This window comes from Pipra filicauda, unplaced genomic scaffold (genome assembly GCF_003945595.2).
Source record: "Pipra filicauda isolate LSUMZ 115617 unplaced genomic scaffold, ASM394559v2 scaffold141_size4267151_pilon, whole genome shotgun sequence".
In the NCBI taxonomy this organism is placed as follows: Eukaryota; Metazoa; Chordata; class Aves; order Passeriformes; family Pipridae; genus Pipra; species Pipra filicauda.
In genome coordinates this window covers 2,052,675-2,071,003 of record NW_024103896.1, presented here as the reverse complement: position 1 = coordinate 2,071,003, position 18,329 = coordinate 2,052,675, and the positions used below count along the sequence as shown (strand labels likewise).

Below are 18,329 nucleotides of genomic sequence, written 5' to 3'. Positions count from 1 at the left end.
TCACTGTGGTAGCCAGTTTTTCAGGAAGAGGCACTTGGAAAAGAAATAGCAAAAAACCCCCCCAAAAATAATGAGGTGGTAGAAAAGAGTCAGGTAGTGATAATGTACAGAAAAGCTAAAAGTCTGGGTAAAGAGACCAAGGAAAAGAGCAAACCCAGGGAATTCTGGTATAGACGCTATCAAATGCTGCTGTCCCAGAAGTTGTGTGCTTTTTCACAGCGCGGCATTACTTACCCAAAGGAAATGGTTTGTGTGCACTAAGGAGTGCTCTGACTGCAGTACTGTTGTTTAGGTACTCACCTGCCTAAGCTAGTATTTTAAGCTGAATCATACAGGAAGCAACATAAAATTTTGCACCACTGCACCCAAATAGCTGGAGAACCTGAGAACACTTGCACGCATAATGAGAGACTCCAGCCTATCAATTTAGTTGCAGGATTTTCTAAGAAAATAAATAATGGTGCATCATTTGACTTAAAACTATGGTTGCTAAAATTAAATTTTAACCTCTGGTTATGGCTTTCACTCTCCCTGTGTTCACTTTTCACCCACACCTCACAAAAACAGGGACAAGGAACAGCACTGGAGGCTTGCCATAACTAAAGGCTCACATTGCTCTCGTCACAGGAATCATCATTTCCTAAAATGTATTCTTTCCACAAAGATATTTTTAGTGAGCTTTTAATTTCAGTAGAACTTATGTGACCCTTAAAAAAATCCTCTGCTGCCCCTCGCCCCCCCCCTTTTTTATTATTTTGAAAGTATTAAGAGCTAGTACCATGGTCAAAGATTTGTCAGCTCATGGACTGCTCGCCTGGCACAGACACACATCAGCTGAGCAGTATCGGTTACCAACTCAGGTTTACCCCTACACAACAAAAATAGACCTTTCCATGATCAGTGGCAACTGAGTGAGGTCCACCCCAAGCACAGTCTCAGCACGATACCTCCACCTGCTTTATGCAATACAGGGCTTGATCGAGCTTTGTGCTGCAGAGGGCAGTGCAAACACAAAGTACATCTAAACACGCAGCCTGAGTGTTTCTGGTTCCACATGGAAGCACTCGTGTATCTTAAAGCTACAACAGTGTGAGCCAAAATATTTATGCTCAGCTCTGGAGCCTGTCTGAGTCATTTTCTATGCAAGTCTTCAGCAACTCGTGGGTGTGGAAGGCATATCTTCACCGCAGTGCTGCCATGAGCCAGCTGGCTTTGCAGGAGTGAGGTGGACAAAGAAAAGCTATTGTTCCAGGAAATACTATTATGTGACAAAACCTGAAGCTTTTGGGGTGCTTCTGAACTGGTTAGTGGCACACATGCTCGTAAGAGAAATGTGGTCTGCTTACAGCCCTATGGTCTTCAGCGGTCATGTCACACCATCCCACCCTAAGAGATATATCCATGTGTAGCTAAGAGACAGCCACAGAACGTTTTGAGTCTCCTTGTGTTTAGGAAGTTTTCCCCACTGTTAGTGTGCCTTCTGAAGAGGGAACTTCCCACAGCTGGAGCCCTGGAGTCTCTTGTACTCAAACTACCTGCAGTTTTTCAGTGTCCTAACATTTTGAAGTCCTGCAAATTGTGATGACCATCTCCAGTATCTACATAAAATCAATCTCCTGTTGCAGTATTAGCTCTCTTTTCAACTCAAGACAGAAGTTGTGGAAAAAAACACATTCTTCTCTCTAGTGAGTTCTTTCAGATACCAGATCTTATGAAACCAGGGACTTGCAGTAGCCTGCACACCCTTTCCTGTTGTGTAACTGCTATTGAACTGCTGCCACGTTTTGGTTGAAGAACATGTTCACGCTAACTGAAAAGGTTCTTGACTGCTCTTAGAGCACTCTTCTTGTGCTGAAAGACACACAAAAAAAAAAGGTTACACTTCATAATTAGTCACTAGAATTATTTCCAGAGCAGCTTTACAGACTCCTTTTGCCATGCAGGAATACTAGGCTCTTCCAGATACTGGTTTAACAGCTTCCTCCCCACAATTTCATTGAAAACATTTAAACTCTTTCCTGTTTTTCCAAGCTCTCCCTGTCAAAGAACCAAGACAACACAATGTATTCTTCTGTGCTATGATTAATATACTTGGAAACAGTAACATGATATAGAAATACTTACCTATTCTACCCAGCTAAATTCACCCTCTCACCTTTCATTTTGCAGCTCCATAACTTTTTGGGAAACAGCTCCATGGGAGACAATTGCAACCAACCAACCAACCAAACTTCATTGCAGCTTCTTCATCCTCCATCATCTGAGCAGTAACTTTGATGTGAAAGAGTTAACACCCTTCCACCAGAGGCTTTGAAATAAGCAGTTGGGACTGTAGACAACCAAGTTTTACAGCTGGGATAGTTAAGAAAATTGGATTTTAAAACACAACTCACATTCCAAGAGTAGCATAGAGGTACTCTTGTAAGGTATCAATAATCCTTACAAACTATATTCCACTAATGCTAATGTGCATACCAGGAATTATGTTAGGCCTGACAGTGAGTTTGCAAGAACCAAGACAACTCCTGACAGTTCTCTGTGCTGCACTGCCATGGATGTTGACACTGTGGCATTATAACACCGGACAGCTTAAAAATTATGTAATAATCTATTTGTACACTTCATCTTGAAATCTGTGTATGTCATGCGGACTGCAGAGCTGATGTAGCACAGTATCCAGTGACTGCTCAATGTAGAGCATCCAAATCCTCTACATTTTCATTTAGAGGAAACTTGTCAGAATGAAAGCTGAGACACAAAGACAGGTTTCTACATATGAACTTAAATTAAACTTTGATTAAGCAATTTCTTCTTTAAGTCATCACACATTCCTAATTATCCTTATCTTCCTCACATCTCCTGCAGGATCTTCCAACTCTTTCTCCAGGTCTCCAGGAAACTGGGTGGTTGCTTACCTGAGTCCACAGTGACAAAAATCACTTCAGTAGCAAAGAAAATCCATAGTTTTTGCAGTGTAGGATGTCAGCATAGTAGTTCAAGTACAGACAAACATATCAGCTTCATAGGCTGAGGACCAGACACACACCAGAGTAAGTTTCCACTAACAGCATTAAAGTAGAGCATACCTTTGTGTTTAAGAAAAGCCAAAGGCAAGCTTTCAATTCTATCACCACCTTGCATATTTTTATATGAAACACCAAGAAAATGCTTATTTCTGCAATAGGACTGTAAGCTTCTTGTGGATCTTGCAACTAAGATCTGTTCGGTCAGGAGAGACTTGTGCATTAGTGCTTTCAGGTGGACATACTATCCGAGTTTGACACATAGAAAACAGGTTTTGTCATTAACAGTTCTAACAAGTTGTCATCAATGAGTAAAATCCATACACTGACAAGTATCAGACAACCCCAAACTGATTGAAGTGAACCACACACACAGAGAAAACTGTTTTACTTGTCTCTTGTATCAGGCATTCACTTGGGTAGTTTCTGAAGTCATTTCCTTTTTCCTACATTTTGATATGCTATAGGAACTCTCTGCTGAGACATCAGGGCATCTACAGATAAAGAAATAAGGTATAAACAATGGTAAAAACAATGAAGAAAAACTATCTGCAAAGTGAGGTGCACTTCTCAGAGCAGCAGCACTGACTCCAGTGGGATGCGGAGGGAGAGAGGGAAACCACTGCAGGTGGTTTAAAACCAATTGTTTCTAAACCAGTTTAAGTAACAAAACATACTGTCATTAGACCAGCAGATCATCCTGGTTGCAGATTTCACATACGCTTCTGCTGCCAGTTATAGAAAAGACAATCGAGCCTACCCTAGAATTCCACTGCAATACTTACCATCAGTACCAGGTATCAGCTGTGCAGATAAAAGCATAGGGCTAAAGTCTACTGTGGAACACTGTTGTAACTGTGAAGTCATCATGCCACTGCCCCTTTATTTCACCCACAGTTCACCTAATCTAAAGGTATCTGCAAAGAGAGGAAAAAGAAGTAGAAAAGAAATAAAAAGGGCTGTACTTGTAATCCAGAATTCTTCAGATGTATGGAACTATTAATGAAAGGTACAGTAGCAAGAGAGCATTCCACCCTCTCTTTTTCTTTACTCATGAATATGGCAAAATGGGACAACTTGGACATGAGGAGAAGCACTTATAGTACACTAGACTTTTTACTGGATGGCAAGCAACTGGTTCTGATTCTTTAGCTGAAGAGAGCTGCATATAAAGCCACAGAAGAATGGCACACATTGCTGTAATACCAGCAGATTTTGAAAGGCTGCAATGTTCAGAGGAAGCAAATGCATCACAGAACATCTCATGACATCCTCCCTTTCCCCCTCGAGTGTCTCCTGGGGGAAACACACTATCTGTGTAGTTATTGTGAGGCAATATCCTGAGCAAATACATCCTACTTACCTCAGAGAGGAGCCAAAGTATGAAATAAACCCCACAGCCCCATCTGTCCTGAGCTGTACCACTACTGGACTTTAGCTAACACATCAAGCAAGCCTGTAAAACTCTTCACAACTCCTTTCAATTGAGTACCTTCTTGAGATAATAAAGTGCTTTATTTCACAGGAATCACTTGTAGCTAGAAAGGGTATTATTTCACAAGCCATGCAATACCTTGAGCATCCTCCCTTCGACTTTACATTAAAAGTCTTCTATACATTGTTTCAGGGAACTTCAGTCCCCTTAAGCCTAAGAGAGCTTTGATTACTCTCTCTTTTGGTAAGCAGATCATTTCCCAATCCCCAACACAAAAGCCTAGCAAAAGCAGGGATGACGTTCAGTACAATAAAGTCTAAACCCCGCTGGTCAAAATTCTAGCCTACCTCCTAGATGCCAGCCAGAGGTATGCTGAAACTAAGACAGCACCCAGTCATCTGGCTAAGCCACACCAACATCAGACAGCAAGCACAGCAAAGATAATGGGCAAGCAAGTTAGGTGAACTGCTGAGATGCCTTACAACATCTAATCCATTCTCTCAGCTTTTTCAAGGCTGATATATGACTCTATGGACACAGAGTCATAGGTTTGGGTTGGAAGGGATGTTAAGGACCACCTAGTTGCAACCCCCCTGCCGTGGGCAGCGATACCTTCCACTAGACCAGGTTGCTCAGAGCCCCATCCAACCTGGCTTTGGAATGAGGAAGCCACAACTTCTCCAGGCAGCCCGTTTCTATGCATCACCATCCTTGAAATAAAAAATGTCTTCCTTATATCTAATCTAATCCTACCCTTTTCCAGACATACTGAGGGCAGCTGCCTCTAGGAGGAAGCAAAGCTCCTCCTGCTGGTCACACTAAGCCCTATGTCTATGACAACCAAGCACCACTAGTGCAATTATCAGACAGAAGCTACAACCCTGAAAAAAAGCCTCAAAACAGCCAACGCAGCCTGGTATGCGACAAGGGCATGACCCAGCCTACTCCCTTTTGACGACCTCTCCCACCAAGGCCAGCGCTACTCTTTAACCCCCAGCCCGTACTTAGTCCCACAGCCAAGTGCCGCGGCTGCTACAGCCCCGCACGGACCCCTCTCCCCGGAAAGCTCAAGGGGCACAGCTCCGAGAGCCACCGGAGCCGCCCCGGCTCCTGCGCCACACAGAGCAACCTCCCCCTGCCCGCCCAGCACCGCCCCCGGCCGTGACCCGCAGCAGCCTCAACGCGACCCCCGCCCGCTCCCGCCGCACACCCACCGCAGCCCGCCCGGCACAGGGCCCGCTACCGGGGCGTACGGGCCTCGCCGAGTCCCGGGACAGACCCCCTAACCCCGCCTCTCTCCCGCCATGGAGAGAGGCGCTGCCCCACCCAGAACCGGCGGGCACGGAGAGACATCCAGCCATGTCCTTCAGGTCCCGCCACCGCGCCCCTCCAGCCACTCCTCAGCCTCAACCACAGCCTCCCCTTCTTCCTCACCCCCTCGCACACAAGCTCTTGCTTGCCCCTCAAACCAAGAGCTGGCTCCCACCCTCCGCCCTTTTCCGACATTTTAACCCGGCTCCCCGGCCGCTCCTCCCGAGCCAAAAGCGTCCCACGCCATCAACATGGCGGCCGCCACAGCCTCCTTCCCCACCCCTCCAGCTCCCCACCGCGGCCGCGCGGCACGGGGCCTGCCGGGAAATTGAGTCCCCACCCTGTATGCGGCCGTGCTATGGATCCTCCAGATAAACTACAAAACCCAGAAGACCCCGTGCCCCGATGGCGCCAGCCAATGGCTAGGCGGCATGGCGGCCGGTGGCCCCGCCCCGGCGGGCTCTGGGGTGATGTCATTGCCCAGCGGGGCCGCGGGGGCGCGCCGCGCGTCGCCGCTCATTGTGCTCCGCTGGTGCCGCCTCCGCTGGACACGGCGGGGAGGACCCGCTCCCGCTACATTCCCGACCGGGGCCGCCCTGCTCTTACTCCTGCACCGCCCGGGGCGCGCTGCCCTGCTCTTGCACCGCTCGGGGGGGGGTTGCCCTGCACAGCACCGTGGGCGGCCCTGCCCTTGTCCCCGGAGAGGGCTGATTTGAGCCGAGCCCCGCTGCTCCTGTCCTGGGGATCCTGGCCCGAGGGTGGCTCGGCACCATCCCGAGGGGCTGCGCTGCTCGGGGAGTGAGCACCCATTCCCGAGTGGGACTGCCTTGCGCCTAAGCCCGCTGCGCCCATCCCGGAGAGCTGCCCTGCGCCGGGTGGGTGGCTAGCACCTATCCCAGAGGGAGCGGGCTGCCGTGCGCCCATCCCTGGGGGCAGCACCTACCACGGGAGTGCGGGGACTGCAGCGCGCCCAGCCCCGCTATCCCCGCCGCGGGGCGGCCCCGGGCTGCCGCTTCTCCTGTCGCCGGTGACCGGCTCCTGGCTCCCACCTCGTTTCATGTTTGTGGATAGGGAGGAAAAATCCCAAACCAGGTTAGTTCTACGCTCCTCTTCTCTTTTTTGTGTGTGTTTTTCCTTCTCCTTTTGCCCCCTCCCCGCCAGGCCCCTGTCTCCCTATGCGCTTCCTCGCACTGTGTGTTCCCCAGCGGGGAGCAGCGCTGCCGAGCGGGGCTGCGCTGTCTGTCCCTGGCTCTGCTGGAAAAGGAGGAACGGGGGAGAAGGAAGGGGAAAAACCCCTAGCCCCCTAAATAGGGTCATCCATGGGAGATGAGTGCCCCTCGCCGCCTTTCGGGCCCGGTGGCAGCCCCCGGGAAACTCCCGCGACTCCGGAATGCTCCGGGCACCCCGAAGCTGCGCGGTCCCGAACCGGGGGCACCGGCGGGGAGCCCTGTCTTATTTGTCTCTTGCACTGGATAACAGCGGAAAATAAGATGGATTTTGAATTGCTATCGCTAAGCCCTGCTAAGTCTGAGAAACCCGGGGCTCCTGAGGATAAAATAAGTACGGGGTGCATTTTAGGATGGTTTTGGGGGCGCTGGTGTGTGCTATCGTGTGGCTTCAGTGTTTTGACACCTCTATGCCTCCCCTCTTTCAGGGAAATGGGGGAGATTTGAATCCAACTGGCTCTCAATCCTGGCTGTTTGCAATTGGTCCAGCTTTCTTTTCCAAGTCACATAATGAGTTTGTGTCTTAAAAATTGTCGATTGGACAGCCTGATGGTATATTTCAACTTCCAAACTACTACTCTGACCTTTTTTACTTTTATCATATATATAAGAAATGACTGTATTTTAAACTTTGTAGAAAGTCTGTGGTCCAGCAGAGCTTTGTTTTACTGTGCCTTTTTGGTTTTTTCCTTGTTCCTTGCTGTTTGTGAGGTGCAGTTCAGATCTTTACTTGAACAATGCTAAGATATTAGAGTAATATACTGGATATTTTTTTGTTAATATGTAACATCAGAAGGTTTTATCCCCTTTTATTACTACATTACTCCTGCAGTTGCTGGTGGACCCCAGATATCCCATTTTGCAGTGGTGGCAGGGAAATGTATGCACACAGAGGGGTCCTGCTGGCCTCAAATCTGTCAGCGTTTCTCAGTGCCCTTTAAAGTTAATCCACCCCAAAGCCCACTTGGAGGCTGTTCTGAGAGTAGGAAGAGAGTGTGCAGCTGAGATGATATTTTTAATTTCCCCCCCCCCCCCGCTGCATATTTGCTTCTGCGCTTCTCTTGTGTAACTGGCACTGTGTGTCCTCTGGCAGGGCTCTCCCTGGAATCGCAGTGCTGGGGAGAGGGTGACATGAGTGCAGTGGGGACAATGAAACTCCCTGTTTGATTTGCTTGAAGTGTTTGTAAACACTGAGGCAGTGTTGGGGTGTCCGTATGCAATGGATGGCATTTTACAGCTTTCCCTCCTTAAGTGAGATAAACATGCTGCATCCACATCTTCTCCTTGCATTTATTTTATCTGTGGGTTTTTTTTTCCTTCCTCTTTATTATTGACTCAAAGGGGAAGAACAACAGCGCATGCAGGCGTTGCCTTTGGTTGGTCTTTTTTAAACATTTTTATTTCCTGGAATGGTGTTTTCCTCTTTATTTTACAAGGGAGGGAACGGATAATCTAATAGAGGGTTTCCCATCTTGGCTGTAAAAGGAGCAGTTTTATAGCAGTGATTTTGTTAGCCTGGGATAGAAGGCACTGGATATGAAGCGATAATTTGAAAGTGTAGACTGGGAATTGTTCTGGGAAATACTGATACAGAAATTGATGAGAACAAGCAAGGAACCCGTGGCCTGGAATTTTGTATTTAAGTAATACAATCTTATATTCTGTTTTCATCTTTCCATATGTATGTATCTTTACAAATATGTATTGCTATTTATGCTCATTTGGGGTGTTTTTTTTCAAAAATTATTACATTTGTTGGATTTAGAAAGATTTGTGACAATGTGTGCTAGCATTTTAAAGTTGTATTATACTATAACACGAGGTGGATTAAAAATGTACCTCAGAAATCTACACTATTATTCAGGTGAAACTTTGCCTTGCAGCAACTGAAATATAGCACATAAAAAGAGACCAAAAGCTGAAAATCACTCCGTAGATAAATGATTGCTGTGAAAAAGTAGAGATGAGCTAAGGGGCCTTTTTCTTGTCCTGCAAAGACCTAAATGCAATGAACGTGTTTACTGTAATTCAAGAAATCCTCAAGATGCCAGTTACTGAAATTGAAGAGAATATCCCAGAAAGACAGCACTAAATATTTCCTCAAGTCTTTTACTCTTTCCCTAATGTGTCCACTTTCTGAAGGGAGATTCAGGGCAAGGTGGTCTCATGGTCATACTCTGTAGAGTTTTCTTATATTTTAGTCCTGTTCTTAATGAAACTGAGTATGATGGCAATGATTGACTTCTTAGTAAAGCCAGAAGTTGCATCTTTGCAAATTGGTTTTATCAGCATCACATATTTGCCATGCACTGCATTAAATTGCCCAAAACTTGTTGCAGAAAGAGATTTAAGCTGCTCTGGGATGTTGGGTGTCACCCATCCTCATGTACAGAGGGACCCAAAGACTGATGAGATGAGGGGAACTGGGAAGAGCCAGAGCTGGGCCAGACTTGCTGACTTTTAAGCTTAATTTTTTTCTTTGCTCCAGAGGTGAGCTATGAGAGGACAGTGATTTCTGTAGCCTGGAGTTGGGATCTGGCAAGGCAGCTGAAGTTCCTGAAGCAAGAGGTGGATGGCTGAAGGTGGCTCTTCGGGGAGGAACTGAACAGTCCCAAACAGGCATGGGGAGGGAAGGTGAGAATGGGGCAGTGGGAGAAGGGTGTCTGCAAGCAAACGACCTCTGTTTGTCACCTTACTGTGAGAGAGCTTTTCTCTGTTGGCAGATCTATGCTGTGTGCTTCCTGTCTTCCCAGCCCCAGCTACAGGTGGTCGGTATTGCTCACTGCTTGAGCTGCAGTGTTGTGGCTCTCTGATTGAAGCTGTAGAGAGCTCTTGGTTTCAGCTCTGGAGCTGCTCTTGTTTTGTCCTCAGTGGGATGGCCAAGCTGGCATCCATCAACTGGCAAATTGAGGTGCTTGCTCTAAGTTTTGTGGTGTGTCCCAGATGGGTGTATCTGCAGCTGATTTGTTGTGGGAGTGATAGATTTGTTGGCATTTTCTTATGGTTACATAAAATGTAGCCAACAAAGAGATTATAGTACCTGGGAACTAGATCAATTCCTTTTCTAATTTTAAAGCGTATTATCTTTTTTTTAGGACAGGATCAGCAGTTTGAGTGCAAGCCTTGTTCTTGGTGAGTACAGAAAGAGGAGTGGGGAATGTGCTAGGAGCTAGTTCATGCATATTGTCAAATAACCACCCAGGCAGTGTGAAAATTCAAGAGATTCATTGCAACTATGTGGCTGGCATGACAGGAGTGTGGAAAGTAGCACAGGAGGGGCATACCTTGCAGTGACAAAGCTGTTGATGCTTGTATGGATGTTTGTCTAACTTTGTAACAGAAGATTTAGGAGACAGTAAAATCATCACCTGTATTATGAATAGGTTTCTGACACCAAAAACATCAGCTCAGTTGGAGAGATCTTGGGGCAGAGATGCTCGGCAACAACCCTGCTTTGGCTGGAGGACAGATGAGATGACCTAAGGCAGTGTTTTGATTGACTCTCTAGTTTCCGCAATTTCATTTTGCAGCAAGCCATTTAGCTTCCTGCTCCCCCCCAGAGTGATTCTGTCAATAACTAACTAAATTCTCATTTTAGTTTTAATGGCTCTCTTAGAGTAGGAAAGAAGTGATCTGTCATGTTTGCCATGTAATTCTGGTTGGTCTGTGCATAAACTGTGAATTTAAAGCGGGGGGGGGGGGGGGGGGGGCAGGGTGAGGTGAGTCAAATATTCCTCAGATGCTAATATGTTGAAATAATTAGGGCACAACAAGGATAAACTTGTCCCTTAAAATCATTGTCAGGATTTAAACAGAGTCAAGACCACATTGAAGTCTGTTGCTATTACAGTAGTTTCATAACTAATCTGTGCTATTAAACATTGTCCCTGCATAAGGTATTAGTGAGATTTGTGTAATAATGTCATTTGATTTCACCTTGCATAGATAAAAATAATTAGGGACCTTTGTTGCTTTGAGCTGAGGATGGATATTTAGGTTGTGAACAGCTTGAGACTCAATTGCTATTTGTCATCTCGCCTCGCCTGGAGTAACTGCCTCTTGCTACACTGCAGAGGTGTGCACTCTTCCCTAATATACTTAAGGCAAAATTTAAACCTATTTAAAACCTATTTAAACTAACCTAGCTATTAGTTTCCTGAGATAATTAGGGAATACTTGTACAAACAGAGGAGAAAATCTTCAGTAAAGTCTAACGGAAATCTGCTTCTGTCCTTTTAAACATCACAGGATACCTTGTTTATATTCTTTCCTTTTAGCAGAAATGCTTTCTTTTAGGTTCTGTTGAACTACAAGTTAACTGTAACCTTTAAGTATCTGAATAGTGTTTTCCTTTAGACCTTGAAAAGAGTAATGAGAAAAGGAAAGAGAGAAGAGGAAGTGGAGGAAAAGCTATGCTGGCATGAAAAAAGATGAACTTGCACATGGTTTCTCAAAAGCGTGTATCCTGCAGGCTGAATTTAAAGGGAAAAAAGAAAAAAGGTGTTAGAGATGCCAAAGTGTACAGAAGTCTGTCCTGCTAAAGATGCTGTCCATGGAGGGAGGGACTTCATGCAGGGCCCTGGCAGCCCAACCCACTGCTGCACTGTTCTGCTTCTCCTCTCCAATGAAGGTACTGAAACTGCTTTTTTGATTAAGCAAAAAGCCAGTTACTCAAAGGGCAGCATGTGTGCATTTAAAGTGGGAGTATTTCTTCATATAAATCCAGGCTGTTGTTTGCAAAAGAGAATTGTCAAGGAACTACCATCCTGTAGGCTGGTGCTGAGCCTTGATGCCAATTTGTTGGGAACAGTGCGGAAAATTAATCTGTGTATGAGAGTCTCGCATCCTACAGTAGCAATCATTTGCATGTGCTTTCTGGAGTATTTTGGACAGAGCCCCTCACATCCAAAAATAGGAGCTTTCATTGCTTTGGCAGGGGGGATCACCCCCTTACCTGGCTGTGGAAGGATGGGATCCCTCTCCAGAGTAATCAAGTAGTTAGGATAGTTTTAGTTGGAAGGAACCTAAAAAGATCATCTTGTCCAACTATGTCTTGAATATTTACAGGCTTGGGCTATTGCCTGCCTCTCTAAGAAGTCTGCTGCAGTGTTTTACCACTCTCTTGGTAAAGAAATGCTTCCTTCTGTTCAGTCTGAATCTCCTTTGGTGCAGCTTTGAACCATTCCCACGTCCTATTACTGAATCCCAGGTTAAAGAGATCAGCACCTCCCTCTCCACTTCCACTCCTCAGGAAGCTGCAAGGAGCAATGAGTTCACCCCTTTTCTTCAAACCAGACAAATCCAAAACCTTAGCTGCTCCTCACAGGGCATGTCTTCCAGCCCTGACAAAGATGTATGGGGTTATATGGAATGTTTCACTACTCAGTGGGATGTTGCCACTGAGATAGCACCAGCTCAAGGGGGACTGCTGATGTCCTTATTCCCACCCACTTTCTCCCTTCTTGTTTTCCATCTGCCTAAGCTTCTCCTTGCTCCAGTGCAATCACCCCACCTCCCCTTCCTCCTCTGCTCTTCTTCTGTCTAGTGATGTTCAGCAGTAACCTTTAAGAGCTTGGATAGCCCCAGACTACAAATGAATCTGAGAAATGGGTATAAAGGGAGACTTAGCTGAAGAAGATGTGATGCCAATAGGAAACAGGTTATTAAAGATGCTGAGTAGAATAATGTGTATCTGGTTAGTAGATCACCCCACCTATGTGCGCTCTTCCCTGAGACAGATGAAACTTAAGGCACAGGAACTTGTCAAACCCTCCTGTCTTTTCAGTGGTCATTCTTTTGCTATAAATACCCATTCATCCATAAATACAAAAGTGACGGGAGATCTAGAAAAATCTATCCTCCAGAAAAATCGCAGATCCGTGTTCAGGACGTAGATCATGAGTTGAGACGTGAACGCCAGCGTTCAGATCTACGGCCAATCAAAGAACAACTGAAAGGGATTGCCAGGATTAGAAAAGAGATTTGGGGTTTGCTATGTTGCAAAGCGTACTTTCAGTAATGAAAAGCTGACTTGAAAAATTATCATTAGCACTTCTCTGTGATTTAAATTTCATTGCCTGAACTCAGAGAAATGGAGGATAGATCAGTCAAGGCTTTTTATCTAACAAGGTTCTAAAGGAAGCCAGATTCATGTCTAATTAGTGAGAAGTTCTTCATGGTGCCATCTCTTAAGCATCCAGGGGCTAACATGTGGTGTTTTCATGACAGTCGTGGTTGCAGCATGGGAATATTTACCTAAAATAACACCCTTAATTAAAAACATGGTAACACAACCTTGTATAACCTGAATTATTGACCTCAAGAAATCCTGTAAAGGGTGTTCATGCTCTGCGGTCCTGTTGCTTTCTGATGGTGGAAGAAGTTTTGAATTCTATCTTCTCCAACATTGGAGATTCAAGCTTTATTTTAATGGCTACTGTACTTGATTAACTGAGAGAGGGGACAACTGCCACTTGAAAAAATAATCATTTTTTTAGTTGTTCTTTCTTTATAGCTATGTACACAAATACCTGAAAAGTAAATGTAGGCTTGAAAAAGCTTTTCTGGCTCATTTGGTCTCCCTGCTAGTCCTCTGGAGACATCAGATTATTCCATCCTGAGACAAGTAATCTTTAGATGTGAGAATCAGGTAGCCTGAAATTGCTATGGGGCTGTCAGTTCATTTTTGCATATGAGGAAGAAGATTAAGAGAAGTAACATTAGCCTTTTTATTCTTGCATCTCCCTCGAAGTTCATGGTGCAGTGTGTCCTGTGGAGAAAAGGTATTAACTCGGATAAACCTGCAGTAATGAGTCTAATTAAACCCCAGCAAAGATTGAAGAAATCTCTAGCTCTCACAAAAGGGTAAGGGCATATTTTGGATTTCTATATGTCTTTTGGCTGCTGAGGACCTTGAAATGGCTGGTTTCAGGATCAGGTTCTGCATGTGGTTGACTGCAGATGTAGAGGCAAGTTCAGCCTCTGTGATGATAGGTTTGGGCTCTGCTCTTCTCTGTAATCCCACTTTCCATGGCATAATTGCAGAAAGTGCTTTCACTCTAAAGGAAATGTTTTAACATAGTTTGCAGCTAATTCCATGTTTTCTATCTAAAATACACTCAAGTGCAGCGAGTGTCTGCACCATTGCAATTACTCCAGCCTTTTGAGCAAGAGGTGTTCTCCTGTCTGTAGCCACAAGAAGACAAAAGATTGTAGCACTCTCTAATTTCTCACATATCTGAAAATATAAAAATCCTCACAGTAAATATTTGCTCTTGAGAACATTAGATAGTTGTGGGGGGATCCTTGAACAACGTTGGCTCTGTTAAAAAAAATAATTGTGTAAAGACTGTATCCATGTACCAGCAGCTTGAAACTGCAGAAACAGAGTTGGTGCCTGATTTCTCTATTGCATTTATCCTTGTTCTGAACAATTTGTTCCTTCTAAAAAGGGAACTGTGCCCATTTTCTTCAACTCAGCAGTATTCACATTTCTAAAATGTGGTAGTAGCATTTTGCTTGGATTGATGTGTTTGTGTGCACATAGAAAATCCCAAATAAATGCAGGTTTCTGTTAACTCTTTACTTTCAGCAGGCAAATGGGAAATCTGAAGTTGAGCTCTTAATTCCATGTTGGTAGATTCCTGCTCGATCTATTTAGGAGAGGGAGGCATGAGTGTTAGGCACTGCTGGAAACTGCTTTGTGGGATCTGTGGGAATGAAGTCTCCTCTTGTGTTGTGTGACCTGCTGTTGGTATGCCCTGACCATCTCATGCAGGGATATAGTGTATGTTCAAACAAAGAAACAAACAGTGTCTTTTAGCAGTCACTAACCCCAAATTCTGAAGTATTTTGCTTCCCCCTCCCCCCCCAATTTGAAAACAAACTTAAATATATCCATATTGTTATCCTGAGGTACTTCTCAGTATTTCCATTATGTTTGTAAAGGATTTTTGCTAATGTAGAGTGTTTCCCTCTACTAGGAAATCTTTCTTTCCTTTTAAGTAGCACTTCTGTTTCCACAGTTCTGCAGGAAACCTGTGTCTTGGTGCACTCGCAGAGGGCTGTGCAGGTCACTGGTCTCTATGTGTCATTAGGAAGCACTGACATAATGGTCTTCAAAAGCATGGCCTGTGAGAAGTGTCTGCTGGGTCATGTTGGACATCGCTGTGCTGGAGATACTTGAGATTTCTCTGTCCTGTGCCATTATACATGGTTATTATGGACCATTCCTAAGCTTTCTACTGCAGATGCGAATGTAGTACGGGTAATTTTTAAAGCTCCTTCTCAAGCTGATGCATGGCCAGAGATGTGTGCTTCCATCATTAGTAACTTCACACTGGTCATTGTGAATGTTCAGACTTTTGTCAAGGGCCATCTCACTTATATCAGGGTTGTCGCTAACCTGCTGTGCCTCTGGATTGGAAAACTGCTTGGATAAGTCAGTCTTAAAATTAATCTTTTTCCTAGGTTAACTTTTTGGGATAGTGTCCCTAGGCTGATTCAATGTGGGTGGTTAGCTGGTATTTAATAATAATAAATAAAGGCATCTTTAAAACAAATCCCCTGTAGTTAGAAATTCACAACTGAAGAAATTCAAAATAAATTGAGTATTGATTTGCACAATGAAATAACCAAAGAAAACATTCATTGTGGGCTGAGGCTATTTCTGTTAGAATAAAGGAAGCTGATTCTGAAATAAATACTAAATCAAGTATCTCATTAAAATCTGCAGTTTTACAAAAGCTGTTGCCACAGGAAGGAAGACCCTAGTGTGAATTATTGTTTTACTGCAGCTGTCAGTCACTGCAGCGTGAACATGTTGCACCAATTTGTAAAGTAGCCACTAGTAACCAGGTCACCCTGCTTAAATGTCAAACTTCTTGCTGGAAAATGTGTGAAACTACATAAAAACTCTTTCCATCTTGTTAGCACATCTTTCACAGTATTTCTCATTTTGCTTGATGACATCAGTTCTTGAAGATACAGAGGAAGGTTATAAAAATACCTCCTGGGCAATGCTGGGTGATGCTTAGCTAATGAATTTATTGATGTTTGTCTGATATTCTGAAGGGTTAGTCCACTTCCTCCGATGCAGTTTTTGAGTCATCACTGTCTTTATAACTGTTCCTGTATTTTATGTGTAGATTGGATTTCATTATCCTTGATAAAGTCTTTGAGATAGAACTTCTATCTGTTACTCCCTACTTTCTCCAGTGAGAATCTGCAGTTTTCTGCAGTCTGTAGGTGTTACTGTAATGTGAGTAACCAGTGCTGTAACTTGGATGGGAATAGCCATTAGTGATTTTAGGGAATGACAGTCTCCTTAATTTCACTGCAAATCCATCTGTATAATTTGCAGTTTCATCTAGAATTACATATTTTGTATTTTGAAGGCAAGATAACTGAATTCTGCATCTGTTTTGTGTTTACAGGCAAGCCCTTTCTAAACTTTGTTTCTTGGTTGCCTCCATCTGTAAAATGGAGATAACCTCAGAGGGATGCCTTGAATATTCATCAGTGATTTATTGTATGCTACTGAAGAGAAGTGTTACCAGCAATGCTAATGAAGTTTATTACTCAGCCCCTCTGCTGCACATTGATTGATATTTCAAAGATCTGCGGTCTCCACAGTGAGTGCTAGCAAATTCTTAACTGGACTTAGCTTGTAGATGACACTAATAACTTCGATTTACATGAGGCTCTTCCTTTGGAAGAGCTCCAAAGAATTTTATAAACTGTAATGCAAGCCATAGTGTAAATACTGCCTTAGCAGCCACCAGCTATCAGGGAGTTGCTGTGTGATGGATATTGCAGTGCAGCTGGCAGCTGTACGTGAGAAGATAGCAAGGAAGAAAAGTAATTCTGCAAGTGGTGGAGGTGACACAGGGAGGGAAATAAGAAAACAAACAGACACTACCTGAATTGTGATTTTTTTTGTTTTGTTTTTTAACCATTGATGTGATTGATTCTTATAGATCAAGTGACTCTCTTGTGAAACATGGCATTTTTGTTGTAGTCTCACGGTGTTGTGATATTGGTTCAATTCCAGTCAAGCAGAAAGAGCTGTGCTAGCAACAGGGTGTTTTTTCTTGCAGAGCTTGTTTGTTTCTGGATGTCTTAATTCAAATACTGGGATGCAACAGTGTGATTTCAGCGGTTCCTCAGGCTGGTATAGCTGGCTGTGTAAAGTCTTCCTCTAATGGAGGCAAGAGGCACAGTTGCTTGGAGTTTGCCCTGTACATCAAAAAGACTGAAAGGCATACCCCAGATAACTTACTCTGGAGCTGAAGTCCCATTAATCCTAAATTCTCTCAGAAAGTGTAAATAGTTTTGCAAAGATGTTGGCTTAGAATTTGTTCTGTTTGGTTGGGTTTGTTCAGTGAATGGTGGAGCCTTGGCTTCTGCCCTGAATCATAGGCACCTAAGTTGCATTGTCTAAATAACATTGTTGTTATTTTAGGTCCCAGACACCATCACTGGAGGGAGATGGCAGATTCAGAAGTGCTCAGAGATGTTTGTCTCAGATGTTTGGTAGGGAAGCCAGACCTTGTATAAGACTAACTTGGACATTTTGGTGAATTCCTCAAAGGCAGGTAAGACAAATCAGTGCCACTGGGTACAGTGTAATCTGTCAGAGCAGTTAGTGCTTTAATAGACTAGACACAGGTGTCAGGGTGTCAGATCACTTAGTAATAAAGAGAATCATCAGTTTTTGTGTCCCATGCAGGAGCATCTGTTTTGGAAAGGTTTTGAGCACTTTCAACTGATTGCTGAGTGCTGAATCTTCAAGGGCTCAGGAGCACTAGACAGAGGTTCAGAAACTGGATAATGTAAAATACATAGTTACAATTGGAAGCTATGATAGGAATATCTGGATAAGAAATGCATGGCTGCTAAGTGTGCTCTTGATGGGCAGCACTGTTGTGAAGAATCAGCCAGTTGCAGCCAAACAAAAAATGTCAAGGGCAGAGATCAGCCCACTTAGAGGTCAGTGACAGTGTGGATTTTGATTTTCGGCTCATCGCAGCTGCCTGGTGATCAAAAGAATTGTAGAAATTATGTTGTTTTTGTAATTTTGCTGAAACACTGTTTCCTTTGGTAACTTTTGAACCTGTTGGTCAGGCTAGATGATTGCAAAAGCTTGTTTTCCTAAGAAAACAGGGTTAAAGTGTGTATAATGTTTTAAGGGGCAGGGAGCTTGTTGAATTCAGATGCTTGTTTGGCAATGCTCATCCAACGCTTGCCTGGCATGGAGAAGAGGTTTCACTGCATCATCTTTAGGCTTGGTCTGGGCAAATGAGTATTTCTGTTTGTAGCACCTAATGGAGACCT

At 44.2% G+C, this 18,329-nt stretch overlaps 1 protein-coding gene and 1 long non-coding RNA gene across 7 annotated transcripts in view; one reads left to right on the top strand and one right to left on the bottom strand.

Annotated features, from left to right (window-relative positions):
- Nucleotides 1-665: 665 nt before the first annotated feature.
- LOC113983405 lies at nucleotides 666-5,631 on the bottom strand. The gene is made up of 2 exons (XR_003539074.2): nucleotides 3,809-5,631; nucleotides 666-3,517 (listed from the first exon to the last, which is right to left on the bottom strand). It is a non-coding gene; the product is annotated as an uncharacterized LOC113983405 (long non-coding RNA).
- Nucleotides 5,632-6,295: 664 nt separating this feature from the next.
- RAB30 (RAB30, member RAS oncogene family) overlaps nucleotides 6,296-18,329 on the top strand; it is a 48,968-nt gene continuing 36,934 nt past the window's right edge. The window contains exons 1-3 of one of the 6 annotated variants that reach the window (XM_027712480.2): nucleotides 6,296-6,861; nucleotides 9,484-9,629; nucleotides 10,091-10,127. The gene's annotated coding sequence lies outside the window, so the exon portion shown is untranslated. Of the gene's footprint in view, nucleotides 6,862-9,483; nucleotides 9,630-10,090; nucleotides 10,128-11,607; nucleotides 11,626-16,612; nucleotides 16,628-17,457; nucleotides 17,591-18,329 lie in introns of those variants that run through there. The other 5 variants (XM_039378605.1, XM_027712481.2, XM_039378606.1 and 2 more) reach the window with 5 other exon arrangements.